Source organism: Enhydra lutris, unplaced genomic scaffold (genome assembly GCF_002288905.1).
Source record: "Enhydra lutris kenyoni isolate GAN:26980312 unplaced genomic scaffold, ASM228890v2 scaffoldscaffold202, whole genome shotgun sequence".
In the NCBI taxonomy this organism is placed as follows: Eukaryota; Metazoa; Chordata; class Mammalia; order Carnivora; family Mustelidae; genus Enhydra; species Enhydra lutris.
In genome coordinates, this window is record NW_019154286.1 from 12,521 (window position 1) to 27,709 (window position 15,189).

At 43.9% G+C, this 15,189-nt stretch overlaps 1 pseudogene; it reads left to right on the forward strand.

Annotated features, from left to right (window-relative positions):
• The first annotated feature begins 272 nt into the window (after positions 1-272).
• On the forward strand, positions 273-969 carry LOC111140159 (annotated as a pseudogene).
• The last annotated feature ends 14,220 nt before the right edge of the window (positions 970-15,189 follow it).

Sequence of the window (15,189 nt, forward strand, 5' to 3'; positions counted from 1 at the left end):
TCTGATTGATTTCACTTAGGTCATGATCTCAGGGTTCTGAGATTGAGCCCCGTGTTGGGCTCCATGGTCCCAGAACAGGGAGTCTGCTTCTGTCCCTCTCCCCCTCCCTCTTCCCTTCCCTCTGCTCATGCATATGCTCTCTCTCAAATAAATAAATAAGTCTTAATTAAAAAAAATACTTTATGGCTTTTTTGGCTTTCAGCTTAGAGGAGGTGAAGGTGCAGTTGTCTTCCATGGTCCCAAACCTGACGCCAACCACCCACCCCCTGCCAATGCCATGTCAGTTTGACCCCAACGAGATCAAAGTTGTATACCTGAGGTCCACCGCTGGGGAAATCAATGCCACATCTGTCCTGGCCCTGATCCATCTTCCCCGGGTCTATATCCAGAAAATGTTGCTGATGACATCACCAAGGCAACCTGTGACTGGAAAGGTCTGAGAATTACAGGGATACTGACCACTCAAAACAGACAGACCCAGACTGAAAAGATACCTTCAGCCTTGGCCCTAATTATCAAAGCCCTCAAGGAACTGTGAAGAGACAGAAAGAAGAAAAACATTAAGCACAATGGAAATATCACTTTTTTTTTAAGATTTTATTTATTTATTTGACAGAGAGAGATCACAAGTAGGCAGAGAGGCAGGCAGAAAGAGAGAGGGAAGCAGGCTCCCCACTGAGCAGAGAGCCCAATGTGGGGCTCGAACCCAGGACCCTGAGATCATGACCCGAGCCGAAGGCAGAGACTCAACCCACTGAGCCACTCAGGTGCCCCTGGAGATATCACTTTTGATGAGATTGTCAAAATTGCTCAACAGATGCTGCATAGATCTTTAGCCACAGAGCTCTCCAGAACCATTAAAGAGATCCTGGGACAGCCCAGTCTGTGGGTTGCAATGTTCATGGCCACCACCCTCATGACATCATAGATGACATCAATAGAGGTACAGTGGAATGCCCAGCTAGTTAAGAACTACAGAGGAAAATATTTTAATAAAGGATCATTTGGGGCACCTGGCTGGCTCAATCAGTAGAACATATGACCCTTGATCTCAGGGTTGTGAGTTTGAGCCCCAGGTTGGTTCCAGAGAAATCATCACGAAAGGAAGAGTCAATCAATGCAGCAAACTTCATGGTTTTTTTTTTTTTTTTAAGATTTTATTTATTTATTTGACAGAGAGAGATCACAAGTAGGCAGAGAGGCAGGCAGAGAGAGAGGGAAGCAGGCTCCCCGCAGAGCAGAGAACCCGATGTGGGGCTCGATCCCAGGACCCTGAGATCATGACCTGAGCCGAAGGCAGAGGCTTTAACCCACTGAGCCACCCAGGCGCCCCTGTTGTGTTTTTTTTTTTTAAGTAAGTTTAATAACATATTTTTTTAAAGAGGATCACTTGACAACTCCACCCTCCCCCGCAGGAAAAAACTTTTATGGCTAAAAATGCTAACCATGATCTGAGTTTTCAGCAAGTTATACTCTTTTTGTTGGTAGAGGGTCTTGCTTCCATGTTAATAGCTATTGACTGATCCAAGTGGTGGGTGCTGAAGGCTGCGGTGGCTGGGGCAATTTCTTAAAATAAGACAACCATGAAGTTTGCTGCATTGATTGACTCTTCCTTTCATGATGACTTCTCTGGAACATACAAGGCTGTTTGATAGCATGTTACCCACAGTAGAACTTCTTCTAAATTTGGAGTCAATCTTTTCAAACTCTGCCACTGCTTCATCAACTCAGTTTAAGTAGTATTCTACATCTTTTGTTGTCATTTTGACAGTCTTCACAGCATCTTCACCAGTAGATTCCATCCCAAGAAACCACTTTTTTTACTCATCCATAAGAAGCAGCTCCTCATCCATTAAAGTTTTCTCATGAGCTCACAGCATTCTGTCCTGTCTTCAGGCTCCACTTCTCATTCTAGTTCTCTTGCTGTTAACACCACATCTGCAGCTCTTTCCCCCACTAAAGTCTTGAAGCCTCACAGTCATACATGAGGGTGTGAATCAACTTCTTCCAAATTCCCATTAATGTTGATATTTGGACCCCCTCCCATGGATTGTGAATGTTCTTAATGACATTTAGAATGATGAATACTTTCTAGAGGGTTTTCAATTTACTTTGCCTGGTCCATCAGAGGAATTACTATCTAAAGCAACTATAGCCATATGAAATCTAATTTTTAAATGTATTTCTTAAATAATAAGGCTTGAAAGTCAAATCGTTCCCAGATTCATGGGCTGTAGAATGGATGTTGTATTAGCAGGCATGAGAACAACATTAATCCTGATATACATCTCCATCAGGGCTTACGGGTGACCAGTGCATTGTCAGTGAGTGGTAATGTTTTTGAAATGAATGTTTTTTCTGAGCGGTAGATCTCAACAGTGGACTTAAAATATTCAGTAAACCAGGTTGTAAAGAGATGTGCCGACATCCAGGCTTTGTGGTTCCATTGATAGGGCACAGGCAGAATAGATTTGGCATTGTTTTTAAGGAGTTTGGGAATGGAAATGAGCATTGGTTTTAACCTAAAATCACCAGCTGCTCTAGCCCCTAATGAGAGAGTCAGTCTGTCCTTTGAAGTTTTGAAGCCAGGCATTGACTTCTCCTCTCCAGCTATGGAAGTCCTGGATGGCATCTTCTTCCAGTAGAAAGCTGTTTCATCTATGTTGAAAATCTGTTGTTTAGTGTAGTCACCTGATCACTGATCACTGATCTGAGCCAGATCTTCTGGAGAAATTTCTGCAGTTTCTACATCAGCACCTGCTGCTTCAGCTTCCCCTCACACTTTTATTTTATGGAGATGGCTTCTTTCCTTAAACCTCATGAACCAGCCTCTGCTAGCTTCAGACTTTCCTTCTGCAGCTTCCTCCCCTCTCTCAGCCTTCACAGAATTGAAGAGAGTGAGGGCCTTGCTCTGAATTAGGTTTTGCCTTCACCAGGAGTAGATTTGCCGCTGGTTTGATTGCTCACCCAGATCACTCAAACTTTCTCTACGTCAGCAATAAGGTTGTTTCACTTTCTTATCATTTGTGTGCTCACGGGAATACACTTTTTTTTTAAAGGTTTTATTTATTTATTTGCCAGAGAGAGAGAGAGAGAGAGAGAACATGAGGAGGGGGAGCAGCAGGCAGAAGGAGAGGGAGAGTCAGGCTCCTTGATGAGCAGGGAGCCCCATGCGGGACTCAATCCCAGGACCCTGGGATCATGACCTGAGCTGAAGGCAGCTGAGCCACCCAGGTATCCCCACTGGAATACACTTTTAATTTCCTTCTAGAACTTTTCCTTTGCATTCACAATCTGGCTAACTGACACGAGAGGCCTAGCTTGGCTTTTGATGTGACTTCTTCATTAAGCTTAATAATTTCTAGCTTTTTATTTAAGGTGAAAGAAGTGCGACTCCCTTTCATTTTAACACTTAGAGGACATTGTAGGGTTATTAATTGGCCTGATTTCAATATTGTTGTATCTCAGGGACTAGGGTGTCTGAGGAGAGGGAGAGAGATGGGAGAACAACTGGTTGGTGGACCAGTCGGAACACTCATACACTGATTAACTTTGTTGTCTTATGTGGGTGCAGTTCATGTCCCCCCAAAACAATTACAATAGTAACATCAAAGATGACTGATCACAGACCATTGTAACAAATACAAGAATGGGGCACCTGGGTGGCTCAGTTGTTGGGTGTCTGCCTTCGGCTGAGGTCATGAACCAAAGGTCGGGCAATCGAGCCCCACATCGGTCACCCTGCTCAGTGGGAAGCTTGCTTTTTCTCCTTCTCCCACTCCCTTGCTTGTGTTTCTTCTCTCACTGGGTCTCTCTCTGTCAAATAAATAAATAAAATTTAAAATTTAAAAAATAATGTTAAATAAAATAATAAAATACAATAAATTGATGAATTATTAATAATTTTAACAATAAATTATTAAATATCATATAATATATTATAAATATCATGTGATGGTTAAATAATTACAATAATAATTATCAATAATCACCAATAAAATAATTGTTATTAATAAAAGATAATAAATAAAATAAAAAACAAAAAAATGCAAGAATAATGAAAAGTTTGAAATGTGAGAATTACCAAAGTGTGGCACAGAGGGGCGTCTGGGTGGCTGTCGGTTAAGCATCTGCCTTCAGCTCAGATCGTGATCTCAGGGTCTTATGATAGAGCCCCGCATCAGGCTCCCTACTCAGCAGGGAGTCTGCTTCTCCCTCTCCCCCTGATCCTCACCCCCTCTTATGCTCGCTCTCTCTTTCAAATAAATAAATAAAATCCTTAAAAAAATATGGCACAGAGACAAGAAGCGAGCAAATGCTGTTGGGAAAATGGCGCCAGTAAACTTGCTCAGTGCCAGACTGCCACAAACCTTCAATTTGTACAAATGCAACATCTGTAAAACATCACAAAATGAGGTCAGCCTGCACCTGCCTGGTAAGGTTATTTGAAGGAGCAAATGGCTGGTGTATGTCAATCCCAATTCCTGGCACATAGTTAGCACACAATTAACTGTTCATTTCTTTCTCTCCTTTGTTGTAGTATCACTGCCCTGCAAGGCTCTTTTTTCCAATTTCCCCTTCACTTGACCATACTTAGTCAATTCCAACCATACTTGGTCTCTGTGCTCTTTCCCAGACACTTCTACCTTAAGCATTTCTCTCTTCCTTCCTCCTGGAACACTCTTCCCCAGATATCCTCTCATCTCCCCCTGCCCCACATCCATGGAGCCTTCCCACAATTCTCCCTCCTCTACTGCCTGATAACCCTAGTTAGTAGTGATGTTTCCCCTGCCCAACCCCTGCCCAACAAGCCAGTCCCAGCCCTTTCTCTGCTCCTCTTCTCTTCCCCATAGCACTTCTTACCTTCTCACATATGGTATAATTGACCTATCTACTATACTAATTGTTTACACCCACTTGCACGTAGGATGTAAGTAAGTTCCAGGAGGGCAGAAGAGCCCTTATGAGTGAGTGAATGAATGAATGCGTGAGAGGATATATAATTTGTGCGTGAGAAAATCAGGGCTCTGAGAGGAGAGCTGCTAGCATCCACCAAACTGGGGAGAAGAAGGATTAGATCCGGATCCAAGTCTGTCTGAATCTGAAACCTAAGCTTTTCTCACTTTTCTAGGCTGATAGCCAGAATTTAAATCTTTTTTTTTTTTTTTTTTTAAGTTGTCCACACCCTGGGCAACTAGAAGAGAGTTAGGAAGATGGTCACGAGTTAGAATTTGGGATTCGGCAAGGGGACTTTTAAACTGAAATTGTAATTCCTTCAATAAACATTTAGTCCTTACTGTGTGCAAGTTGCTGTGCTTCTGCGATGGGAGCTTGATGATGAATCTGATAAACACCCACCAGTGAACTTGAACTCACATCCACTCACTGCCTGGAAACCCCATGGGCACTTCCATCTCCAGATACAAAACGGAGCTCCCTCCCCCCCCACCACCAAACTCGCTGCCACTCCATGTTCCAGATCCAGATTTCTTGGGCCTGCTGGGGAGGTTAAAATTTAGCAGGCTGGTGGGGAAGGGCCCAGGGTTGGAATTTTTATTAAGTGCCTTTGGAAGGTTTTTTTTGTTTGTTTGTTTGTTTTTTTAAAGATTTTATTTATTTATTTGACAGACAGAGATCACAAGTAGGCAGAGAGGCAGGCAGAGAGAGAAGGGGGAAAGCAGGCTCCCTGTGAGCAGAGAGGCTGACGCGGGACTCGATCCCAGGACCCTGGGATCATGACCTGAGCTGAAAGCAGAGGCTTAACCCACTGAGCCACCCAGGCGCCCCTGCTTTGGAAGGTTTTGAAGCAGTTGGTCCTGTCTTCATTTTGGAAAACTCTGGCCTGATCTATTAACCTTTGGAGGTGACTGGGTGGCTCAGTTGGTTAGATGTCTGGCTCTTGATTTTGGTTCAGGTCATGATCTCAGGGTTGTGAGATCAAGCCCTGAGTTGGGCTCTGCCTCTCTCCCCCTCCCTGTCCCTCCCCCCACCCCTTCTCTCCTTCCCCCACACCCAAAATGTAAAGACTGTATCACTCCCACCTCCAGTTGGCTGTAGGCAAGTGGGACACACACACACAGCTTTCAGGGAGAACTTTCTGAGCCTCTGTTTAGACAGCTGCATACCCCATCCCCATTCTCAGCATAGCACACAACTTCATACATTCAGGCCCACAACTTTCCCCCCTAATTATTTATAAGACAATTTGAAAGTACAAAGATAACATAACAAACAAACAAAATTTTCGCTTCTGAATTATCAGCTGTTACAGTTTCTTGTATTTGCTGTCAACATACAATTATTTGTGATGGTTTGTTTTTGTTTTTTTTTTTACAGATATATGTACTGTAAATCTTAAAAAGTCTCTTAGAACCTGTTTTGGCATCAACCTCTATATGAATGTAATGTACATCAACTTCTAGCAATGACAGGCAACTTCTGTCATGAGTGTAAAGTATTATTTGGACATTTCAATACACATCTCTTCACTCTGCACTGCCTCCAGCTACGGCCAAAACCTGGGAGAACTTTCTGGACTGTCCACATCATCTCTCCTCCCATTCTCCAAAATCCAGCCCAGTTAGGTTTTCACCCCCAAATGCTGTATCTAAACCCTCTTGTCAATGTCACTAATGGCCTCTACTGGAGAGGAGAAGTCTCTTCTTCTACGCATCATAGGGTCTCCTGCTGGGGTCCTGTCAGTTAGACGAGCCAAAGACGATTAACAAGGAAAAAAGCAAAGAGAAGGGGCACCTGGGTGGCTCAGTGGGTTAAGCCACTGCCTTTGGCTCAGGTCATGATCTTAGGGGCCTAGGATTGAGCCCCACATCAGGCTCTCTGCTCAGCAGGGAGCCTGCTTCCCGGCGCCACCCACCCCGCCTGCCTCTCTGCCTACTTGTGATCTCTGTCTGTCAAATAAATAAATAAAATCCTTAAAAATGTATTTAAAAAAAAAAGAAAAGAGAAGAGAAGTTTGTGGACATGTGTATCATGTACCCACAGATGAGTGACTCAAAGGTCTAGTTAGATCTTGGGCTTATATATCATCTTAGCACAGGAACAATACATTTTTAGGGAAGCGACAAGACAAAGGAAAATAACCTGTCTCCAGGGACAGCAAATTGTGGGAAGGCAAACAGAGGAAACTAATGACAGAGAATGGCTCATTAGTGAAGTTTGTTGTATAGACTCTTGGGGTACTAGTTCCAGCTAAGGGTCTAAAGCTGTCTCGGGGATTAACTTTTGTCCTTCCTGGTGGAGAAGGAGCAGGGACACCTTTGTAAATCTGTGTCCTCCTTTCATCTGAAGAGGGGGAGGACAGAGAGCCTCCCTTCTATCAGTCACCTCCAGCTCAAAACGGTCCTTACGCCAAAGCGACATATTTTGGGGTATTGTACTCTGCCCTCTACACTTCCATGTTGCTCAATCAGCCATTCCTGAGTCCTTGTCTTTGTTTACCTACCAGAGCCTTCCATACATTTGATCACTTGCTCCTCAAACCCCTTTCTTCCATCAGCTGATGAAACTGCTCCCTCCCAGTTCTCCCCACCCCCCCAAGTCTTCCTCTGCTCTTCTGGCTATTCCTTCTCAGTCTCCTGTTGCTGAACCCTCCCCTTCTTGGCTCCCTTCTCCTCAGCTTCCTGCACGATCTCTACATGTTGAGGGCCCAAGGCTTGGTTCTCATCTTTGCACCGCTCTGTATCTATACTCACGTCTCTGGTGATCTCACCCTTTCTTGTGGTTTCAAATAACATCTATCTGCAGACCATACACAGATTTTTTTTTTTAATCCCTTCTGCTTACAGTCCAGACTACTGTGTCCAGCTGAATACATGATTTCCTGCTTGTCCAACAGAAACCTCAAACTCAGGACGTCCAAAAGGGAGCTCTAGGCCTTAGCCCACCTCGCCATCCCCATAACCGCTTTCCACACTGTTTCTCCATCCAGGAAACAGTCCTTCCATCTTCCCACTTACTCAGGCCAAAAACCCGAGTCACCCTAGACTCCTTCCTTTCTTTCATGTCCATCCTCAGCAAATACTACCAACTGGATCTGCAAAATATGTCCAGGACCCAACCACTTCTTCGCACCCCCACTGCAACCATTCTGGTCCAAGCCACCGCCATTTCTTGCCAGGTTACTACAAAAGCCTCTGAGCGGTCTCATCTCAACAAAGCAGCCAGAGGAAGCCCTCTAAAGCCTCAGTCGGGTGCTGCTACCCCTGTTCAGACCCCTTCAAGGTCTTCATTGTGACTTCTAAGCACCCCCCCCCCACTGTAACCTCCACATCTCTTGAGCCTCACCTCTGACCTTTTCCCCTTCTTCTCTCTGCTTTAGCCACCCAGGCTTCCTTGCCACTTATTTTTCAAATACTCCAGGTTCAGAGCTTCCTCAGAGCCTTCGACTTTGCTGTTCCCTCTGTCAGGAATGCAGTCACCCCCAGAGAGCTGCACGGTTCTCTCCTTCCTTGGGAATCTTTGCTCAGATGTTGTCTCTCAGTGAGGCTGTTCCTAAATGCCACATCCCCTCCTTAAATGTAATACCCCCACTCCCTTCTCCCTCTTTCCTCCCCTTCATTATTTTTCTCCACAGCTCTTCCACTGTCTACACACTACATACCCTACACATTTGTGTGGCCTGTCTCGCCATCACAGATTCAAGGCAGAGAGCGTAATGATTGGTAGGACAGCCTCGGAGCCAGGCTGGCTGGATCTGAATGCCCTCACTATCGCGGTCTAGACATGTGACCCTAGGCACGTTCACTTCACGGTGTTGCACTATGAGATGGGAGTAATAGGAGCACCTGTGTCATAAGGTTACTATGAGGATTCAATGAGCTAATGCATGTGAAGTTGTTAGAATTATACCTGCTCTGTAGTAAATGCTACATAAGTGTTTGCTGTTATTATTATTATTACTAATTATTATTATTACGGAGTGCTTGGCTCACAGCAAGTCCTATATAATTGTCAGCTATTACTATTCACTGCTGTATGCTCAGAACTGAAAATTGCACTTGGCACGTACTAAGGCACTCATGAAAGTTCTATTAGATGAATGAATTAGGATACGTGTAAACATAAACAATATATGGTGGGGCGCCCAGGTGGCTTAGACGGTTAAAGTGTCTGCCTTCAGCTCAGGTCATGAACCTGGAGTCCTGGGATCGAGCCCCGCATGGGAAATCCCTGCTCAGCGGGGATTCTGCTCCTCCCTCTGCCCCTTCCCCCTGCTCATGTGTGCCAGTGCGCCTGCGTTCTCTCTCTCTCTCTCTCTCTCTCACAATTAAATAAATAAAATCTTTTAAAAAACCAATATGATATGTTTGTGTGTCTGTTAAATTTATATCCATGGCATCATATTTATCCTTCTTCCTCATTACTTTTTCATTCAATATTATATTTTTAACATCTAGCCATGTTAATATGTATAGATCTTGTTCTTTCCTTTGAACTGCTCTATAGTAAATATTTCATCATATTACTATATCTCAATTTTTATTTTTTTTATTTTTTTAAGATTTTATTTATTCATTTGACAGAGAGAGATCACAAGTAGGCAGAGAGGCAGGTAGAGAGAGGGGGGAAGTAGGCTCCCCGCTGAGCAGAGAGCCCGACACAGGGCTCGATCCCAGGACCCTGAGATCATGACCCAAGCCGAAGACAGAGGCTTAAGCTACTGAGCCACCCGTGCTCCAATATATCTCAATTTCTAAGTAAAGATTTATTTATTTCAGAGAGAGAGAGAGTGAGTGAGTGAGCATGAGTGGGGGGGCAGAGGGAACGAGAATCACAAGCAGACTCCACATTGAACGTCTGTAGAGCCCAATGTGGGGCTTGATCTCATGACCCTGAGATCACAACCTGGGCCAAAACCAAGAGTCAGACACCTAACCAACTATATCACCTGGGCACTCCAACATATCTCAATGTTTAAATCTGTTTCCCTACTGATGCACATTCAAGATGCTCTAATTTTGTTTTTGTGAACAATGTCATATCAACTGCCCTTATACTTATCTCTTAATGCACATAAGTGCTTAAGAATTCTCCCTCTATACTTGAAAATTATTTCCAGATTGTAAGGTTTGTATATTCTCTGATTTCCTAAAGTGTTTTCCTAAAATATCTTTTTAAAAAAATCTCTATGCCCTATGTGGAACTCGAACTCACAACCCCAAGATCAAGAGTCATGTGCTCTACCAGATGAGCCAGCCAGGTACCCCTTCCTAAGGTATCTTTTGCCCTCCCCTCTGCAAGTATGAAAGAGCTACTTTACCCATATCTTCTCAATACTTGCTTGAATCAGACTTTTTATTCTTTGTTAATTTGATGGGTAGAAAAATAGTGTCCCAGCATTTTTTTTAAAGATTTATTTATTTATCAGAGAGAGAGAGCGAGAGCATGAGCAGGATGAGCACGGGGTGAGAGAGAGAGAGAATCTCAAGCAGACTGCACTGAGCGCAGAGCCCAACACGGGGCTTCATCTGAGATCAGAACCTGAGCCAAAACCAAGAGCTGGAGGCTTAACCAACTGCACCACCCAGGTGTGCCTCCGCATTTTTTTAAATAAACTTTTTATTTGGAGTATTTATTATTGGTGTATCTTTAGATCAACAGAAAAGTTGCAAACATAGTCAAGAGAGTTCCGAAATACTCCTGTTTCCCTTAATTTAACATCTTACATTACCATGACAGATTTGCCAAAACTAAGACACCAACATTGGCATATGACTATTTTTATTTATTTATTTATTATTTTTTTAAAGCGATCTTTATACCCAGTTGGGGTACAAACTCACAACCCTGAGATCAAGAGTCGCAAGCTCTATCTACTGAGCCAGCCAGGGGCCCTGGTTTATTACTCTTAATTAAATTCGAGATTAATTCAGATTTCACTAGTGTCCTTTTCCTGGCCCAAGCTCCCATCTGGGTCACTACACGGCATTTAGTCTCCTCAGGTCTGGGACAGCTTCTCAGTCTTTCCCGTCCCTATGACCTGGAGAGTCTTCAGGAGCGCTGATCACATCTTTGGCAGAATGTCCTTAATATGGGCTTATCTGATGTTTTCCTCATGACTAGATGAGGTTATGGGTTTACGAGAAGAATAGCACAGAGGTGAAGTGCTCTTCTTGGCACATCCAACCCCAGGGCATGAGCTGCCCATGTGACTTGCTGTGACTTGTTACTGGTGACGTTATGACCCTTGAGCGCCTGATTAATGTGGTGTTTCCAGGTTTCTCCACTGTGCAGTTATTTTCCCCCTTGCCACACTCTGCTCTTTGGAAGCAGTCCCTAATTATGTTAATTTGCATTTCTCTTAGGACTTCCTCTCACAGGATTGCCTGTTCCTGTGCTTTGCCGATCTTTCTACTTGGTTGCTTATCTTTAGTTCTTACTGATTCCTAGGTGTTCTTTATATATGAATTGAAATTATCTTCTTCCAGGGAGCCCTTTAATGTTTTCACTCTGTTTACAATGCCTTTTGCCACGTATAAGTTCCTTATTTTAACCTAATCATATTTACACATTATTTCCTTTATTCTTTGTGCTTGTCGAATCACCTTTGGAAACCCAGCCGTGACTCGGCAATCCTCTGCTAACCATTGGTTCTCTATTCATGTTGCCCCTTGGCCTTGAATGCCCTTTCTCCCTTTCCCTCTCAGGCAAGCTACTTATCTTTGCTGCCATAAAACCAATGAAACCTCCGCTATGGTTATCCCCAATTCTCCCAAGTAAAATTAGATGGTTGCTCTCTCCACAGTGCTCCTACAACTTATTGCCCAAATCTTTAGTAAAGCACTTATCACAGTCCATTCTGTTGCCATTTGCTTAATTATTTGTGTATCTTCTGTTCCAATGAGTTATTATTACTTAATAATAAGGGGACCCCTTGTTGAGGGACCCCATGTAATTCACTTCTGTAGTGGAGCCCTGGGCACGATACAGTATTTATTGAATGAATGGATGAGGCTGTAGTCTGGATCAGTGGTCTTCAGATTTTTTACTTTTGTGGCCCCTTCAGGGATTTTAAAAAATTCTGTATCCCTTCCGTATTTGTGAGGATACCAACAGGAAACAAGTGGCACACTCAAATTAAGGCAATTCAAGATGGTTATACTATATACAAAGTGGTAATTTAGAAGTCGTGGTCAAGGTAGAGAAAAATCACCAGGGATCATGCAGGAAGCTGGGACAGGCAGCCACAAGGCTATTACCACCAGAGACCTAGAGGGGCAGTCCCTCTGCTGAAAAGCAGCATAACTCCCTGTCCAAGGATAAGGTCAGACCAACTAGACTTGCAGAGGTAGGAACCAAGGCAATAGAGACCTTGACTTCACTTTCTTACCCTCCTGCTAAGACTCCCCATTTACCAAACCCAAGCCATGGCCAGAAGTCACAGAGCTGGGCAACCCTCTCGGGTCGCTCCCTCCTTGGGACTTTGTACTATCACTTTGCTATCGCTCAATAAACTCTGCTTTGCTGCCCACCAAAAAAAGAAAAAATAAAAGTCACAGAGCTGTTGATATTCTCCACCCAAGTGTTGTAAGATTTTTAATGCCTGCAGTTCTTGGTCCCACCACTTTGAAGAATAAAGAGGTAGAGCAGACAAGCAGCAAAGTTTATTGAGCGATAGTTACCTTTACTGAATGATTGAGTAGGAAGCTCCCAAAGAGAGAAGGGACCTGAGAGGGCCGCCACTGGAGCTTCTAAGTCTAGGGGTTTTTATGGGCTTGCTGCCAGGCTGTTTTAATCTGAGCAACCCTCCCTGTGCCTGTCATCCAATCAGGTTTTTGTCATCTATCTATCACGTGGGAAAGGGTGGAGGGCTCCTTCCAGGGTGGGGTAAAATCCTTTTAAGCGTGGTTTCTGCTGGTGGGGGGGGGGGCGCTTCTCCTGACCTGCCTTCCAACTATCTATCCTTGATCTCAAGTGAGCCAACTAGGGCAGAAGAAGGGGGGAGGAGGGTGAAGAAGGGGTCTGCAGGTCCACAGGCAAGATATCTGGCATATTTTTAAGTTTTTTTTTTTTTTTTTTAAAGATTTCATTTTGACAGAAAGACAGCAAGAGAGGGAACACAAGCTGGGGAAGAGGGGAGAGAGAGAAGCAGGACTCCCGCTGAGCAGGGAGGTGGGATCCGATCACAGGACCAGGAGATCAGGACCTGAGCGGAAGGCAGAAGCTGGACCGACTGAGCTACCCTGGTGCCCCTCTGACATATTTTTGATTGACAACTAAAATGTTCATCATAGGGCGCCTGGGTGGCTCAGTGGTTTAAAGCCTCTGCCTTCGGCTCAGGTCATGATCTCAGGGTCCTGGGATCGAGCCCCACATCGGGCTCTCTGCTTGGCAGGGAGCCTGCTTCCTCCTCTCTCTCTCTGCCTGCCTCCTGCCTACTTAGGATCTCGCTCTGTCAAATAAATAAATAAAATCTTTTAAAATAAATAAATAAAATGTTCATCATAAATGTAAATTGTTGCAAAGGATATCCTTCCTAGCATATTGTAAATATCAATATTTTAAATAAAACTGTTCCACCATCAACATACTATCATTCATTCCAAGAAAATACTGGAACAAAAGCTCTACTTTAACAGACAGAAATGGTGTTCCATTTTCTTTTTCTTCTTGAATGTATAGCTAGTTAAACATTTTGCTTCCTCTCATGCAATGTTATCTTAGGCTGATGTATTCTATGCTCGGAAGTCTGTTATTGATTACCTAATTCATACTTCAACAGAAATTTATACGTAAAGTTACAGTTTAAAAATTTTTGAAATTTAGGGGCACCTGGGTGGCTCAGTGGGTTAAAGCCTGTGCCTTCAGCTCAGGTCATGATCCCAGGGTCTTGGGATCGAGCCCCGCATCAGGCTCTCTGCTCAGCAGGGAGCCTGCTTCCCCCTCTGTCTCTCTGCCTGCCTCTCTGCCTACTTGTGATCTCTGTCTGTCAAATAAATAAATAAAATCTTAAAAAAAATTTTTTTTTTTGAAATTTACATAGCGCCAATATTATTATATGTAGTAGTACACAACTGATCAAAGCAATGTATCTTTTTTAAAGATTTTATTTTATTTTATTTAAGATTTTTATTTATTTACTTGAGATGAAGCGAACAAGAGAGAGCATGAGCAGAGAGGAGAAGGAGAAGCAGTCTCCCCACCAGCAGGGAGCCCAGTGTGGGGCTCAATCCCAGGGATGAAGTTGGAAGGCAGATAGGCCGGGACAAGTGCCCCTGCCCTAAGAGGAAATCGCCCTTAAAAGGATTTTACACAACCCTGGAAGGAGCCCTCCACCCTTTCCCATATGATAGATAGGTGACAAAACTCCAGTGGCAACCTCTGCCAGTCCCCTTCCCTCCTTGGGAGCTTTGTACCATCACTCTGCTATCACTCAATAATCCTTGCTTTGTTGCCCACCACTCTGTCCAGGTCTCCCTCTTCATTTTTCCAAGTGGCCTAACCAAGAACTGCAGGCACCAACGGAGGAAAAATCCTGCAACCCCAGGACCCTGGGTTATGACCTGAGCCAAAGGCAAATGCTTAACTGACTGAGCCACCCAGGCACCCCAACATTTTATTTTTAAGTAATCTCTACACCCAACCTGGGGCTTGAACTCATGACCCCAAGATCAAGAATCTGGTCTACCAACTAAGCCAACCAGGTGTCCCCATGACACATATCTTTTGATACATGTTAAAAAGAAAATCACAGGCCCCAAAAGGTACTACTTGGGCCAGGCGAGTTACCAAACCAGGGTTATCCAATTGCTCTTCAACCTCCTTGAGAAATGTAAATCCTAATCAGTCAGTCAGGAATTTTCTGAGAAGCACCAATGAGGTAATCCATGCATAGGCCTTCTCAGTCTCCCAAAGAGGAGGCAGTCCACATAAGACCCCTGTCTTTCCCTCTAAGGGAAGACAATCATGCCTTTCTTTTCTTTTGTTCAGAACTTTCTTGCCCCACCCTCCTTCCTATATAAAAACCTTACATTTTGTACAACTCCTCCGAGCACCCCTCTACTTGCTTGATGGGGTGCTACCTGATTGATGATGGAATTACTTAGTTGAATTTTGTTTTTTAACATAAGTAATTATTAAGGCAAGAGCAAAATAATGTTGGAAATGCATCTCATTGAAATAGACTGTTGGGTGCCTGGGTGGCTCAGTTGGTTAAGCATCTGTCTTTGG